Source organism: Leptonychotes weddellii, chromosome 7, assembly GCF_054177405.1.
Source record: "Leptonychotes weddellii isolate Sample4059 chromosome 7, ASM5417740v2, whole genome shotgun sequence".
In the NCBI taxonomy this organism is placed as follows: Eukaryota; Metazoa; Chordata; class Mammalia; order Carnivora; family Phocidae; genus Leptonychotes; species Leptonychotes weddellii.
In genome coordinates, this window is record NC_138375.1 from 68,582,599 (window position 1) to 68,597,487 (window position 14,889).

General features: G+C 38.2%; 1 protein-coding gene across 18 annotated transcripts in view; it reads right to left on the reverse strand.

Moving 5' to 3' along the window:
* The window catches only part of PAM (peptidylglycine alpha-amidating monooxygenase), a 276,720-nt gene that overhangs the window by 78,692 nt on the left and 183,139 nt on the right, over positions 1 to 14,889 (reverse strand). The window lies entirely within an intron of this gene.

Consider the following 14,889-nt stretch of genomic DNA (forward strand, 5'->3'; position numbering starts at 1 on the left):
TAAAATGCTCTATTATGAATTTTTGAAAAATTTTGAGAGTATTTTTTTATGTATATAAAAGGTTAACCTTTCACTCCCTTTGGAATTCTCAACTCTTTTGTGCAACACATTCTCCCCCTTTTATTTAACTTAAACCTCTAACTGCTCATGAATGATAAACAAAAAGAGGCAACAAAACTTTATTTTGAAAATAGGAAGTTTATATTCTGCAAAAGCAGTAATTTAACTGCAGTATACGCCTTTGAAGCTCAATGTAAAATCAGTGGCTACATTTTCCACCAACTGTCTTCATCAACTTAAAATACTATTGTGTATTGTGCGTGGTTCTTCAATGAAAAAATCTGAAGTATCTAATTTACATATAATTATGCGTGCAGGTAGTCCGTGGTATTAATTAGGGAATATATTTAGAACATCATAGCTCATATATTTGATTTAGCATTAATTTTCAGTCATTCAATATGTTTATGTTGTGATGTGAATAAAGTAACATTTATAAAGCACTTGAGTTAAGAGGTGGTATGTAAGTGCTAAGTATCACCTCTACATTAATGAAAAAACACTGAAACCCCTTGGTGACCCAAATTATCTCCCAAAATTCCCTCAGTCCTTAAGCAAGTCTTTTTATTGTAAGATAAAGGGTTAGGGTAGAAGGGACTCTGGTTACTGACCAGATTTTACTCTCCTTTCAGTTATTTCTAGGTGATATATTACACTTAAGTTGGGGAAACAAGAATAAGAAAGACTTGCCCAAAAAATGGGGCTAGGCAAGTGTGGAGAGGAGAAATATTCCTACAGTAAGAAAAACTCTTGAAAGTTTTCAAAGATAGAGAAAATAAGAATTAATAGATAATGAAAAGAAATGGAGAGCAGGAGGAAGGGTTTCCAAATTGGATGAAGAGGAGAGTAATGTTTCTGTTGGCATAAAGAGGGAGATTTGTAGTGTCTCTTCCAGGCCCCGGGTAGGCTGGATTATATTTTTCTAACAGAATATTTTGTAAATATCACTAAATATTATAATTGAATCATTTTCATCAAATGTTTTTTTGATCATGTATTTATTTAGGGTTATCTTACATTTTACAAGTAAGACAGTCAATTAACATACAAGGAAATTAATAGTAAATGGGAAATGGAAGTTGCAAATCTTAGCATACCTCTTTAAGAAATTCTATCATTTGCCAGAATTCCTAGAACACAGTAAACAAATATAAATGTGCTAAGGCAATGAAGGCGAGCAGTGAGGGACAGGGTGAGGGGTAGGAAACCAGCTGGAATATGTATGAAACATGTGAAAAATGCCTTGAAGAGTGTCAGGGCCCTGAACTAGATGACACTGAAACTAATTGCATCTTCTAATTTTTATGTGAGCCGATGCGCAAGTAACCTTATTCCTCCTCTTAATTTCTTTTGGTTAAATAATGGAATGTTATCTGCTATTAATTTAAAGGGAATTAATTAGTTGGGACTATGTAGCCATGACCAACTTCAAAAGAGGAGTTAATAATTATGAGTGATTACAAAAGCATGAGTTACAAAGGAATAAATGAAGGTAAAGTATAAGGTTTTCTTGAAAAACAACTAGAAAATAAATTCGAGATACAACAAACTAAATGGTATTAGGGAATGTTCTTTTTTCCTAAAAAAGACATCACTTAAACTAAATATTATATTGTTCAATGTTAAATTGCTTTAAAAAACACATTTCAGGGATAAAAAACATTCTGAATATATCCTTTAAAAAAGAAATAATACTGCAGTGCTTTACAGGTCTTCTCATAACCAAATGAATGAAAATGTAATTCCTGATACTTAATGGCCATATTTGGGTATTAAAATAAACAGGTGCCCCATGGAATGAATGAGATGAATAAGGATCATTAGTCTTCCATACTGAGGATGATTAACAAAGTTGAAATGCAGGAAGCTAGGGAATCAGGGAACTCACATTTGTTTGAAGAGATTGGCAAGACCAAAAAAATATTGCAAATAATAGGCTTCTTTTGGATCATTTGAGAGGTACTGAATAGACCTAAAATCATTCCCATGACTCACATCAAACTGCTTGTGTATAATGAAGGGTAAACAAGAACATGAAGAACATCCGATTACAATTCTTCTGAAAGCATGGGATTATCAAGCAACCTGATTTAGAAATATCCCTCCTTGATAAGGGAAGGCTATTACTTCATACATCAGGATGAAAAGGTCTAAATGAGATGAGGTAAGCGACTCCATCTTTATACATATTCTGTTGTGCATGATTGAGTTCATTCCTCCTGGTTCCTAGTGGTTCAAAGGACTGTTTAGAAACACTGACTCCATTATTTGTTTTACATAGTCAGGACATGAACTTTGGCTTATATACAAACTAGAAATCCAATGCAAATTAAACTTTTTTGGTTTTTAATAGCATTGGACTAGTAGCTCTATCACCTTAGGCAAATCACTTAACCTTTCTGAGCATCGATCCCCATTTCTGTAAAATGGAGGGGTTGGGCTGGATGAGCCCTCCCGGCACACTGTTCTTACCTCATCATCCTGAAGACTCAAGTCTCTGGGGTTAAAAACAAGCACTTTAAAAACACCTTAGTATACAACACATAAGGTCTCTGGTTTTTACTCCTTTCTTCTCAGAAGAAAAGAAAGTTATGGTTTTCTTTTCAACAATGCCTTCTCAGCCATATTTCCATCTCTTCTCTTTATCTGCAAAGGTCTAATAGGCTACAGAATTTTGTGCAGGTGGAATGTTACCTGCTTGCCAATCATTTCTCTCTCAGAATTGCTCTCATGGTCTCTGCCTTTCTCTCACTTTCTAGTCCCTGTCGCTCCATACATTCCACTTAACAGTAAAAATGTAAAAAATGGGGGGGGGGATATAACTTATTTTTGCTCACCCTTCAAATAGGTTCATCTGAATTAAGTGTAAAGAAGGAACATTTGCAGACCTATATAGAGCAAGGGGGATATCCAAGAAAGTCATCTATTCATTGTAAATGGCTTCTACTATTGCAACTCTTTGAAATCCAAACACCAAATTTTATGAAAAAGTTAAGAATAAACTCTCCTTCAAATTTCTAAGTGAAATCAAGAAAGCGCTAGAATACCAGGCAGTAATTAAATGCAATTTTCCTCTTTCAAAGCTCCCCCTTTCTTAAGAGAATTGAGATTTAATTATACTTATTTTGGTAAGTGCAAATTATTCTGCTCATGTCCCAAGCCCCAGGAGATTGCCCTGACACACATGTAGTACAGGGGGGAAAAAATGCAGAAGTCACTTCAATTCTTACTAGGACAATCTGAGCTTCTGGGTTTTTTTTTAAGATTTTTGTTTATTTATTTGACAGAGAGAGACGAGAGAGACACAGCAAGAGAGAGAACACAAGCAAGGGGAATAGGAGAGGGAGAAGCAGGCTTCCCGCAGAGCGGGGAGCCCGATGCGGGGCTCGATCCCAGGACTCTGGGATCAGAACCTGAGCCGAAGGCAGACGCTTAACAACTGAGCCACCCAGGAGCCACCTGAGCCACCTGAGCCTCTGTTTTTAAACTTTAGTTTGCATCAAAATCAACTGGGCAGCTCATTAAAATTCCAGAATTCTGGGCTCACTGGTACTGGTAACATATTGTCTCTGGGGAAAAATATGCTTGTGTGTGTACATATGAATTTATTATAGTTTTTGTTAATATAAATGATGTGTAGCACACAATTAATAAATAATAAAATATATAATATTCTTTTTTTTTTTTTTAAGATTTTATTTATTTATTTGACAGAGAGAGACACAGCAAGAGAGGGAACACAAGCAGGGGGAGTGGGAGAGGGAGAAGCAGGCTTCCCGCCGAGCAGGGAGCCCGATGCGGGGCTCAATCCCAGGACTCTGGGATCATGACCTGAGCCGAAGGCAGACGCTTAATGACTGAGCCACCCAGGCGCCCCTAAAATATATAATATTCTTTACTGTAAATTCCATATTACCGGTTGAATGACACAGAATTCTTTCCTCATTTTTTTCTGAACTTTTCCATAGCCAATGTATGGTTTTAACTGATGAGTGAGTAATTCAGACAAGAATGTTTGCTGATGTTCTTGTTTGTTGAAACAACAAAGATAAATGTTGGAACTGCATTTGCTTGTCAGTGATGTGGGTCAAATCTTTGCTGTGCTGGTTAATGGCTTTTAATATTGGAAAAATATTTCCTCAAATTGTAAGACTATTCACAATAATCTGCATCACCAACACCTTTTCCATAACTTTCTCTTTCTCTTTTTAAAAAGATTTATTTATTTATTTTAGAGAGAGCAAGAGAGAGAGAGAGCAAGCATAAATGGGAGGGGCAGAGGGAGAGGGAGAGAGAATCTCAAGCAGACTCCATGCTGAGTGCAGAGCCCATCCTGGGGCTTGATCTCACAACCCTGGGATCACAACTTGAGCTGAAACCAAGAGTCAGATACTTAACGGACTGCGCCACTCAGGCACCCCTCCATCATTTTCTTAAATCTAAACAACCAACAAAATAATTTCTCAAGCTCTGATCTGCAGCATTTGTCAATTTCCATAATGCAACTCTTCCCACCATGGTTGATTTCAAGCTATCGATGTGACAGCACTGAACACTGGGCTGGGAAGAGATGAGCAGTTATTTTTTTACAGTATTTCCACTATATGGATACAAGAGAAATAATAACTTAAATATCCTCAAGAGCAGTGATAGTAAAATGTAGTAAAATAATTAGGAGACGATAATTTTTGAGTATCTATTGCCTTCATTTTTAGTGATGGTTACAAAAAACATCTGAAAATTAACAACTGGGTCTTGTGAGTCAATACAAGCCAGCTCCCATACACCAGGACCTCACCTCTACTTTTTGTGTGTCTGATTCAGTATCTGGTTGGAATCAGGAATTTTCACTTTAAAAAGCACCCCAAGGAGATTCTGGTGCAGGTACTCCTTAGATTAGATTCTGAGAAATCCTGACTTCTCAGGATTTAGTAAAGAGTATGTACTTTAGAGGTAATTCTATTAAGACCTTCCAGCTAATTCCAATCCTATTAATGAAATAATAAGAGGCATTCCTTTGTTTAAGTAAACAATGGGCAAAATTTTTCAAGTGTGAAAACATCTAGTGGAGGTAACGATATGAGGCTCACTCATTCACTTGGATTGTAAATTGGAAAAACTCTTTTGTCGGGTAATTTAAGCCTTAAACACTTAAGGCTTAAACACTACACGACCCAAAAATCCCATTTCTAGAAATCTACCCTGTAGTAGCAATACATTGTTACTTAAAACACTGCTTACATTAAAGTTCACCGCAGTATCGCTTGTGATAGCAAAAAAACTCAGAACTTAAATGTCTTTAATAGGGAACAGGATATATACATTATAGTGTATCTGCACAACAGAATACTACGCAGCCATTATAAATAATGGAAGAGCTTTACATGGTCTGCCTTAGAAATATGCCCAGGGTACATTGTTAAATTAAAAACAACAGCAGATGCAGATCTGTGAAGAGAGTGGTCTGATTTTTGTCCAAAAAAGAAAAAGTGCATATATACACATCTATGGTTTCTGTGTTTATGCAGAACTGTTAGTTAGGATAAGCATGTGAAAAGTAGGCAGATATAAATGACAGTTACCTGGAGGTGGGAGTCCAGGGAGAAAGGGAGGTAGAAATGAAGAGGGTATCACAGATTTTTCTTTTCCTTTGTAATCTCTATACCTTTTCTAAAGCACATTTCTAAAAAGCACATTCATAGAGATGTGCAACAGTCACCTTACATAGGTTTTTTTGAATAGTAAGGCATTGTGATTTTTTTACTTTTCTTTTTAATGTTTTTCTGTATTTTCCAAAAGATGAAAAATAAAGTTTGGGAGAGATTATTTTAATGGGAAAATATTCAGATATATCCAGAGTCCTCCAATCCTTGTTATTATTTTAACTGAGAACTCCAGTGTTAGGGAATAGGTTTTTTTGTTCTAAGAGAACTTTTTGCAATTCTGAAATCTGAAAAGCTCTGGAAGCCTAAGGCTTTTTTAAATAATGTTTGGCAGCAAAATTTGGTCTGAACGGATGTGATGCTATATATGATTTTTATTTATCCCTTTTAGTGTGACTATTTGAACATTTTGCTATAGGAATACAAGCATATATGATTAGGGATGGTGCCCCAGACTCCCAAAGGTGATATAATATAATACATGATTTATGTGTTTGAGGACCTTTCTATCAGATTTAAAGTTCTTACTTCCAAACTACATTTGGCCCAAAGCATTGAGTAAAAAATGTGCCCTTATATCAAGGAATAATAAAGAATAAAAAGTGCTATGAATTGTGTAAGACTGATGAATCACAGACCTGTACCCCCAAAACAAATAATACATTATATGTTAATATATATAAAAAGAGAGATAAGTAAAAAGAAAGAAAGAAAGAAAGAAAGAAAAAGAAAGAAAGAAAGAGAAAAAGAAATTTAAAAAAATGGAAGTTGGGAAGGAAGAAAGGAGACTTGCTGAGTGGCATGGGTATCACAGCCTTGAGAGAAAAGAGGGAAACTGAGGCAAAATGTACTCTTCCTGGAACCACCTTTCTGTATGTGCTGAGGCTATGCTTGCTTAAGCAGGGCTGCTATCCTTGGTGTTGAGAACTTGGACACGTTATGTGCACCCCGGAATGAAAGACCATGGTGAGAACTAACCACCTATGTATTTTTTAAAGATTTAATTTATTTATTTATTTATTTTTTTTTTTTTTTTAAAGACTTTACTTATTTATTTGAGAGAGAGAGAATGAGAGACAGAGAGCATGAGAAGGAGGAAGGTCAGAGGGAGAAGCAGACTCCCCGCTGAGCAGGGAGCCCGATGCGGGACTCGATCCCGGGACTCCAGGATCATGACCTGAGCCGAAGGCAGTTGCTTAACCAACTGAGCCACCCAGGCGCCCAAGATTTAATTTATTTGAGAGAGAGAGAGCGCGTAAGAGAGCATGAGCGGGGTAGAGGGGCAGAGGGAGAGGGAGAAGCAGACTCCCTGCTGAGGAGGGAACCTGACCTGGTGCTTGATGTCAGGACCCTGGGACCATGACAGGAGTCAAAAGGCAGACGCTTAACCGACTGAGCCACCCAGACGCCCTTAACCTCCTATATTCTGGAAGGGGATTAGGCTTGTTGGACTATGTGCACATCAGGGTCCTATTCAGGGAAGGCCAGGCTGAGTGCTAGGAAGGTGCCATCTAGTCTTCTTGTCAGTGTAGAGGCTCATGGCTTTCAGGCAGCTCCCTGGGGGTGGGGAAGAAGTAATACATTCCACTCTTACAATTTTAAGGAGGTTCTCAAATACGGAAAGTAATCCAGAATGCTAGAAAATACATGGATTTAAACACCCCACCCAGAGTATCCCTCACTTTGCAGAGGAGTAAAAGAAGATGGTGTATCTTCCTGGAGAGCATGCAGGAGGAAGCCACTGGGAGGGGTTTAGAGAAAACAACAGAGGAAGCGGTGGGGCACGACCTTCCCCGCAGTTTCCCCCAGTTTCCCCGATATCCCTGCAATCAGGTATCAGGGAGTCAAGAGCACTCTCACGCTTCCACTAAAGTCAGAGTAGTCTGCTTTATCCTGGAATGAAATAATTTTAAGAGCAGCTGCCCTGCCACTGATCTATGCTCCATCTTGTTCAAAAATGCATTAGCAAGGGATTTTTCCTGGGCTCACAATTTCAAAGCTTTTTGCAATAGCTTCCTGGCAGAGATGCGGCAGAAGTCACCGTGGAATTAGAATTCCTCGAGAGCCCTCTGTTTTCCCTTCTGCCTGCCATTGTTTCCATTCTCTCATGCTCTTCCTACTGTTCCTGCGGCGGTGGTGAGCCCGGAACCCCCATGGTGTGGATGTGGACGAGCGTGGGGTGTGCATGCTTGAACTCACACCCTATGTCTAGTAATACCCACTTTCCTGGAATGAAGCTGTGCAGAAGCCACAGGATGGGATGACACAAAGAAGGCAAGGAGAAATCAAATCCGAAGGTCACCAAGTCCAAGCACTAGTGTTCTCAGGATTTTATTCAGAAAGTTCCTTGTAAGGACTTCAATTATGAGTCTGTTTATTCTAAATTTATGAACAATTATATGAAAAGGAGCCACCTAGATTCCACATCTAACTCATCAATTTAGAACAAGGGAGAATGATGCCTGTAAGAAATCAATCTCTTTCTCAACTGGGCGTGGTCTTGCCTGCCTCTCAATCCCCTCTAACCCCAAAGACTGTGTACTGACTCATGTGATTATAGCTATTGTTTTATTTTTATTTGCCACCACCGGATGGTGAGCTACATGAAGGCAGATTTTTGAGTTTGCCCATCTTAGCCTCCATGCAGTGCTCTGTTTGAATTAAAATGAGTTGAAATGGTAGCTTGACAAAGAAGAACATACAGAAAATACAGAAAAGCAGATAGAAGAAGGCAACAACCCCAGTAACAGAAAAACTCCATATAGTCCTAAAATTTTGAGGGAAATCATTGTGCAGTAAATTTCAGGATGATATCCCTGAATTATGAAGAAAAGGGGGACAGCGATAAGGAGGGAAACTAACATCTATTACCAATCAGTTATGTTGGACACAGCTATCGGCATTAAGCATCTACCCCCTATTTTAATTTCAAAAGACATGTAATATTTTTGGGCAAGATTTCTGTCCAAAATGTTTTGAAGGTATAGTACTTGCAGAGTTAAAACCTTAGCTTTCTGGAAAACATGGCTATCAAAAATGATTTGTTCGCTAAGGGTACTACCTGTAATTTTATGATATGATTTTACTTATAATCCCCAAAATTTGGAGACTAAATTTCTGAGAGCTCACATAAAGGAGAGCTGAAAACAGGATCCCCAGGTTTCATTCATCTGACTTAGAATTAAGTATTAAACACCCCCTCAAAGGAAAACGAATCTCTTAGCTATACTAGCAAGGAACATGCTCAAATGTATGTTTATTTTGAGGGCTGGGCTGGAGGGGTGGAAGCGAGTCCGGATGTGTGTGTACGTGAGTATGTGATGGGGGAAGAGGGTCTGTATCCTTGACAATACCTGCTCCTTTTCCTATAAGCAACAAGAGCTGAAGGACAGGAAGTAGTTTACAGCCTGGAAATTCTGCCAACCCAAAGAGAGTCCGAACTTACGTACTTGGGCAGAGGTCCTTACACCCATTTTAAGGATATCTGTTCCAACTTCAGTTAGTGAGTAAACGGGTTTTCCAATTTGAGAAATGAGTTAATGTTGAAGACCTGGAAACTAATACCAGTAACTCTGCAAAGGAGAGGCCAGGGTTCTTAAGATTCCCGTGGGCCAAAACGCCCAAAAGAAATGTGGCAAATTTCTGCAATAATCTCAGGAGAATTTTCTCTTTGGAACAAGACTTGATTGAAAAAACTTGGGTGGAAAAAAAAAAAAGAGGACCAGGAGGAATCTCTAGTTCCCATTATTCTAATTCCCTCGAGGGCAGGGACAGTCTTGTAGTTTATCTTCTTATAAATGAACCATGAATAACAAAAACTGTTGTGGAGAACAAGAAACAGCACAACTAGGAAACTTCTAGTCACAACGTAACAGCTATGAACAGTTCTGTGTCTAAATACAACAAGAAATTTTAATACCCTTGAAAAGTAACCAACACACTCTTTATATTATGGGCAACTATGACCAAAAGGTTGCATTTAGGACAATTTATGTCACCTTGAAGCCTTTTATAGGGACTATAATGATACCAGTTAACCTTTACTGAGCACTTAGCAGGTACCTTTATATGAACCATTATGATCCCACTTTATAGGTGAGGAGGAGGGCAGAGAGGTCTAGAAATTTTGTGAGGGTTAACAGAACTAGCAAGTACCTTTGCCAGGCCATCTGGTCTTAAGAGTCTCATCACCTAACCCCTGTACAAGATTACTGTTTATATGGGATATTTTTTTTTTTTTTTTTAATATTTTTAAGAAACCGCTACACCCAACGTGGAGCTTGAACTCACAACCCCAAGATCAACAGCTGCACGCTCCACCAACCGAGCCAGTCAGGCTCCCTGGGACAATCATTTCTAATTATATTACTTTATTTTTTCCATGGAATTAATTTATAAAAAGCTAGGAAGTGTACATTTAAAAAAGGATTCATTCTGGCTTTCCGGAGCCTCAGTCCTGGGTCACCCTGGCCTGCTAAAGTCCCGATCTTTTCTTCATTAGGCTAGTAGCTTTCCCACGCCCTCAAACTTAGGACTGAAGCTTAGGTTACTGCTTGGCTGATAAGCACTCTGAGTGCTTTGCAGAATAAAGTCCTAACAAAGCTCTCTATGGTCTGACCCCACCCTTCACCAGTGTTCTCATTTCTTGCCACTTCTCTCTTTGCATTTCACACTCCAGTAGTACCAAATTACCAAAAGTTCCTTGTGGACATGAGGCTTTTCACTTCCCTGTGTCTATGCACACGCTTTTACCTTTGTCTGGAACGTGTCTTCCCCCTGCCCCTGCCTACCTGGGGGCTCCTGATCACCATTCAAACCCTTGCTCTGTTTCCATCGGCTAAGAAGCCTTTCCCAGATGCGTCCCCTTGCTTCCCAGCAAACTTGCATGCTCTGCCTCTCTGCAGCTCCCGGAGCTGGTATACATTTCTAGTATTGTCTATAAATGCAGGTTTTGTGCTTGTCTCTCCTGCTAACATATACTAAACTCCTGTGGGCAGGAAGGTTAGGGTACCCAGCCCCGGCAAGGGTCTGACACTGTGACTGATATGGCATTTAATAAAGATGGCTGCTTCTAAATGATGCTTGCACAGCTTCATGTTCTGCGCAGTTTCTAAAACAAAGACCAAACCAAAACAAGTATTTCATGTAATCCCACAGAACTCACTCTAAAATCACACTTAATTTTTTTCCTACTAATAGAGATCACGGTCCGAGACACTCATCTGACTTCTGATACTTTATCACATTCCAACAAATTTTAAAAGATTTTTCTTTCACTGTTGGTGTTTTATTAAAGAAAAGTCCTAGGTTTCTCATATAAGGATAAATACTCCCTGTAAGGATAAATGCACCCTTAAGCCAAATATTTTCCTACTTTTCAGTAGTGCAGTAATGTCCTTGTACTCTGAGTCTGCTTCTGATGTTTAATTTCTATACTTAAAAAATACCATCAACAGTTTTAATATTTAGTTCAAATCTGGACCGACACTAATATGATTATATATGTGTGTTTATATATGTAATATAAAAACATATAATACAAATATAATATATATGATATATAATAAGAGCATACATAATTTGTAATCAAAGATATGATGATATAATTATTTTTCATTTCTAGGTACATCTAGAGATAAGTGTGCCATCACAATATAGAATCTTTATACAGTATAAATCACTCCCTAAAGAAAATCAGGCATGTAGAGATTTTTACTGATGCTTTTTGTCAGGAGGGTATGATTGGGAATGTAGCATACTAACTGGTAGGTACTGAAAGACTTAACATAGTACTTCCACTTGTGAAATTGAAAAACATCAAGATAATGTTATAACATTTTAAAGGAAAAAAAAAAATCACACAATTCTGACTTGTCAATGCTTATTGACTATTTTTTTTCCTTGTTCATTATAATACTTGGAAACATGCAAGCATACATACAGTTTTATGATTTGTTATTAGATGGTCTATATAAATTTTTATGATTTGCTATTATACCATTTATTTAACTAGTCCCCTATTAAGGGACCTTTGTTAAATTTCCAATTTTTCATATTAATAGTTAATAGGGCATAAACAACCATGGGTAGGTAGCTCATTTAAAAACAACAACTCTTTCTTTAGGATAAAAGCCTTGAGCAAGATTTTAATGTTCTATATAAAATGCATATGATATGACAAAGTTGCTTTTCAAAACCCTGCACTAATTTAAAAAGCTCCCCAAACTGTGCCAGATTAGTTCAAACCCTGGCAGTCCTGGTTTTCTAATTCAAACTCCACTCACCCCCGATTTAATAAATGTAAAATGCTCTCTAGTTTTAGTGAGATTTGATATCTTCCCATGCGTTTATTTATCTTCTAAGTCACGTATAGCTTAAGGCACAGGATCTTATCTAATACTACTAAAAAAATTACATGGGTGAAATTTTTTGCTTACATTTTTATTATATTACAATAAGGCCCATGAATTATAGTACCAGTAATCCTTCTAACTCATACCTCATATATGCCTTCTTTTAGAAAAATGGTTCTCAAAAAAGTGAAAAATGAAAAATTACTATAAAAGTTCCATATCAGTCTCCTAAAGAATAACTGTATACTTATATATTAAATCTCAGAACTTTTAAATTATCCTTAGATTAAACATAAAATACAAAACAAAATTAATTCCTCACCAGTAATAAATTAAATTATGACAGTAATATATTTTAAAACTAGTCTGTATCATCCATCTTTCCTAGGGTATCACTGTGGTATCTGGTAGGACATACTACAAAGCCAGGAGGAATCTGGCTGAAAAGTGAAGTCCAGGGCTCTATAGAAGGACAGAGAGTGGGGGTGGGAGAGTGTGCAGGTATGGCCAGCTACTTTAGTTGTGGTGGTCAGGGAAAGCCTTCCATGCCTTCTTGGGAAATTACAGTCTTATCAATGCTTTGGAAGTCAGCAGTGTTGGAATCTGCCTGTTCCGCTCACACCAACATGGTAAATTTTTAGAGCAGATCATTTCCGTCTTTGTTCCTCAAACAAAAAAATTTATTCCATTCTTTTCAACAAAACCCTGTCTCAACACTACAGTGAATAACTTAAGATTTTAGGTTCTGTTCCAAAAATGGAAAGCTATTTGTATACTACAACTCAAAGCATATTTTTTTTTTAAAGATTTTATTTATTCATTTGCGAGAGAGAGAATGAGAGACAGAGAGCACGAGAGGGAGGAGGGTCAGAGGGAGAAGCAGACTCCCTGCCGAGCAGGGAGCCCGACGCGGGACTCGATCCCGGGACTCCAGGATCATGACCTGAGCCGAAGGCAGTCACTTAACTGACTGAGCCACCCAGGCGCCCTCAAAGCATATTTTTAATATAAAAACAATTTGGTATTTATTTGGATGTTAGGTTCATGGGCTGGTCCATAGGAGCTTATTTAATTGATAATATATCTGATTGTAGTGCTAATGACAATTTTTCAATCATACAAAATTATCCTTTCTAATGTCTTTTTCCAGAGAAAGACTGTATTTACTGTCCCAGGTCCTGAATACTGAGAATCTATGGACCTATCACCATGTGAGTCACTCTCAGCAAAGGCCCCAGAGGATACTTCATAGACAGAGATGGACATGTACTTCAAGACTCAGTTGTCAGAGAGGAAGCTAATGTGTCTGGAGAGGAAAATGTATGAGGTTAGTTAGCAGAAATATAATGTTAAATTAGAGAACTCGGGGCAATATGTATAAGTCAGCAAGACATAGTGGAAAAGCTGATAAGCCAAGGAGAAGATTGCTTAATATTTACACTCTCGTGAACACTAAAGTGTGAACCTGGAAGGCAGTTGGAGTTCGACTAAATGCAGCACAAGGAACAAGTACCAGTCTCGGTTGCCTTGGGAACAGGGGCCCCTTCCTCATGTTAATGATTCTATAATAAGAAAAGGAGGATTTAAATGGAGTACATAGTACAAACTTCCAGTTATAAAATAAAGTCATGGGGATTAATGTACAGCATAGGGAATATAGTCAATAATATTGTAATAACTTTGTATGCTGACAGATGGCAACTAGACTTACCATGGGGATCATTTCATAATGTATAAAAATACTGAATCACTATGATACACACCTGAAACGAATAGGGTATTATATGTCAATTATACTTCAATAAAGAAAAAATGAAGTGCATCGTAATCATGGATAGACCAATGAGTTGTCTAGGGGGATGTTTAGCAGGTGTCAAAGGAGTAGGTGGGCTCTGTGCCTCAGTGCAGTGGACGATGGATGAGTTCACGAGGTGGCAAGTATAGATCACAGAGTAAGCACCGACATGAACTCGAGTGTTGGAGAACTTTTCTGGTACTGCAAAACATGTTGACTCTTCCAGTGGTTTGCCTATAGTAATGGAAATAAATTGCTAAATCCCTATTCTTCTGACAATACTCCTTGGAAGGAATCCCCTAATAGGAGAGGGTAGATAAGACAATACACTGGAAAGCAGAAGAACCCTGAAGTCAGCATAAGAGAAAGCAGCACAGTAGGACGTATAAAAGATTATAGTTTTCAAAATAAAAGTCATTTCTGGGGCTCCTGGGTGGCTCAGTCATTAAGCGTCTGCCTTCGGCTCAGGTCATGATCCCAGGGTCCTGGGATCGAGCCCCACATTGGGCTCCTTGCTTGGCAGGAAGCCTGCTTCTCCCTCTCCCACTCCCCCTGCTTGTTTTCCTCTCTCGCTGTCTCTCTCTCTGTCAAAAACTAAATAAAATCTTAAAAAAAAAAAAGTCATTTCTTCAACAGTCAACAAAACCAAAAGACAACCAACAGAACGGTAGAAGATGTTTTCAAATGACATATAGATAAAGGGCTAGTATCCAAAATCTATAAAGAATTTATCAAACTCAACACCCAAAGAACAAGTAATCCAATCAAGAAATGGGCAGAAGACATGAACAGACATTCCTGCAAAGAAGACATCCAAATGGCCAACAGACACATGAAAAAGTGCTCAACATCACTCGGCATCAGGGAAATACAAATCAAAACCTCAGTGAGACCCGCCTCACACCAGTCAGAATGGCTAAAATGAACAAGTCAGGAAACAACAGATGTTGGCGAGGATGAGGAGAAAGGGGAACCCTCTTACCCTGTTGGTGGGAATGCAAGCTGGTGTAGCCATTCC